Genomic DNA, 2,922 nt, shown 5'->3' on the forward strand with positions numbered 1-2,922 from the left:
CAGTGGCAATGCATTAAATGTGCTTAATTCGCCTTAACGAATTCATTTCTAAGATTTCTATACTACCGAGTTTACCTCGTTATACAATTGCAACTGTTTTTTACATATCCAGATGTATCTAGGGTGTAGCTGAAAACGTGTGGCTTCAAGTAAAAAACGTGTTTTAGAGGTGGCATCTTACCGTGAAATTTCGTTTCCCCCCAGCACCCCCAGATAAAAAGGAAGCACTATATACGGTAGATCATCACCATCGAAAGCACAACAGTCTCGTCGCATTTAAAAGCCTTATTGAAAAGAAAACAAAAGTGAATGGCGAGGGGACATAGTACTCGCTTACCACAATCATTCCCAGGTACATACACCCCGAGATGGCCCAAGTGGTTAGAGCGCGAATTTACTGAGCGAAAGGTCCGTGGTTCGAACCCGACCTCTGCCTATCGACTTCCCCTGTCTAGGCTTGGGCAACCTGACAGTATCCCAGCCCTCGTGCAACCTTCGGGTGGCACGACAGCTAGGAATCGAAAGGGTGCTACAGCTGGACGATTTTTTTACACACCCCAAGACATCCATCCAGAAAAGCTGGTTAGAAACTGACAGCAAAAACACCAGTGACATCGATTGGTAGCCACACCTTTCACCGTCTCTAACCATGTACCGAAGGGACCAAGCAAACCACCTCCTGAAAGGCTACCGTCACTATCCAGACTTTTCGCAGTCGTTTGCACAACCCTCTGCTTGCATCAACCTAGACTGTACACGGAAAACAGCAGTCTTGTCGTCAAACGATGAGCCGATATGTTCAATACATAACCAAACCAGAGCAATGGGTGGCACTCACTTCTTGGAGAATTTTTTTACGGAAAAGAATTGACTGTCCGATTTGGCTACTCATCCCAGAAGGGAGTATTTCGATCAAAGAAACATTTTCCATCTATAATTCTTCCTTGGCAGTCTAGTTCAATTCGACTTTACGAAGTTAATCCGTGTACTTGTGAATGGGAAGGTTGACAAAAATGAGGCCTAACGAACTCCGCTTTAGGTCGTGAGACCAGAGGAATACTCCACGTAGACGTTAATAGGAGTTGGACGATTCGGGTTGGAGAAGTGTGTCGAGAACTTTGGCGGACGTTGTCACAAAGCAGCACGATTCATGGAGTCTGGTGATGCTCTTGGATCCAACAAGATGACTCTGTAGTGTTGTCCGAGAATTCGCCGCGGGATAAGAATATGGTCAATTCATACATGAACAGACAGAACTGGCTTACGTTTCAAAACTCTGATCCTCGTGAGTGAGGGCAGGCCTACTTATGATAAAATCTATTAGCAGTTTAGAAACGGTGGCTACCAGAGTGATACCGCGAGTACGGATCGAGTACATTTCTGGAGACGAAAGTAGACACCTATCTTCCCCCAGGTATCACCTTTCAAACACCAACCCCCTGTTCCTAAACAAGACAGAAGGCAGTCAGAATCCAATGTTTCCTTCCGCTTCAATAGACGTGATTTCTTCTTCTGTTGGAATAGAAGGGTTCACCTCCATTTCCAAGTTTTGGATCGGTGGAACCACATCCCAGTCTGAATCTGTCGACAGAATGATCTTTGAATTGGGCCTGGAGACCAGTTAAGCTGTACCCCGAAATGTTTTTTCCATCGAAGTAGACGAAAGGACACGGGACGAATTTTGGAGTTATCCATCACTGTGAGGACTTCATTGACCGGCGAATTTCTTGACCCCGTGTTGCAGATGCATTTGAAAAAAGTCTCATCGCTTCCAACACCGCAGCCTCTTTAACTTCCGGAATATTCTCTGGGGTGTTCGGATCACTACAAAAACTTGTTTACTTATACCAAACGCTGCTTCCAGATGAAGGGAATTTCGATGTCCAGAAAAATCCTGCCAATAAAATGTACAACCAGAAGGTGAACAAAACAACTATCACGGTGACTCTTCTTGATGAGCTGGGAATTGTAAGAAGGCGAGGATGTAGTTGGCCGTGGAGCGCTCCGGGTTGCAAATTTTCAGCAGAAGAAGGAAGGGACGAAGAGACCAGTCGGAAAACGGAAAACGACAACTTGGCGGGAATGAGTGAAATGCGCCAATGTTTGTGAGTGGGGTGTAGTCAATGTATATTCTGGGGGAACATTTGTAATAATAATAGTGGCAATGATAAAACCTGAGGTCCACGGAGATCCAGAAGCGTGGGATGCAGAAAAGAAAACCCATCCTCTCAGATAGGCTTGTAGAAATCAGTTTGATTGAACCAAGAAGGGCTGGTGGAAAGTTTAGGTCTCATGCGGACAGAGAGGAAGAGCAGTAAAAACGAGGGCTATGGGGGATTGGCGAGAGACGTGAGATGCAGGTGATTCGGAAAGGTTGGGTGCAGCAGTATTGATGAACCTCAATTCTGAACGCCCATGAGATCACCATCAGGACATGTATGGCGACGTGTGTCGTCAAACAGTCAAACACCGCTGCCTTGCCATCAGGTTTTCGAGCCAAATGCTTTGGTTGAGGACCCTAATGGTCCCCCTGTCTAGAATGTGTTCAGCACTAGAAGCTGAGTTGGTTAGGCCACATATTGCGTATGCTGAACCACTGTTTGTCAGAGAGAGTGCTGCTTTCCGTGTCCACTCACAGAGTGAAGGAAACAGACAGGTGGCCAACCCTTGAGCTGGCAGAAGGGTATGAAGGATAATAAGAAACGTTTGGGTGCTGTCGGTGCGAATTACCGTGCGATCCCATCTGCGCCTGGCTGGATACGTTGCAAGATATGGCTGCTAGTCGATGCCAATGGCTTCTGTATTGTCACTTGCTATCAGATCGCCGGAATGAGTGTCTGGAGATGTCATCATCAGCATCATCATCGACAGCATGACATCAGTGTTCAACACCGATGCGTCACTGCCGTACAACCATGACTT

At 46.4% G+C, this 2,922-nt stretch overlaps 1 protein-coding gene across 1 annotated transcript in view; it reads right to left on the reverse strand.

Moving 5' to 3' along the window:
• Positions 1–2,922, reverse strand: part of T265_14639 (hypothetical protein) — a gene marked incomplete at both ends in the record, with an annotated part of 22,086 nt that overhangs the window by 8,296 nt on the left and 10,868 nt on the right. The window lies entirely within an intron of this gene.

This window comes from Opisthorchis viverrini, assembly GCF_000715545.1.
Source record: "Opisthorchis viverrini unplaced genomic scaffold opera_v5_235, whole genome shotgun sequence".
Taxonomy (NCBI): domain Eukaryota; kingdom Metazoa; phylum Platyhelminthes; class Trematoda; order Opisthorchiida; family Opisthorchiidae; genus Opisthorchis; species Opisthorchis viverrini.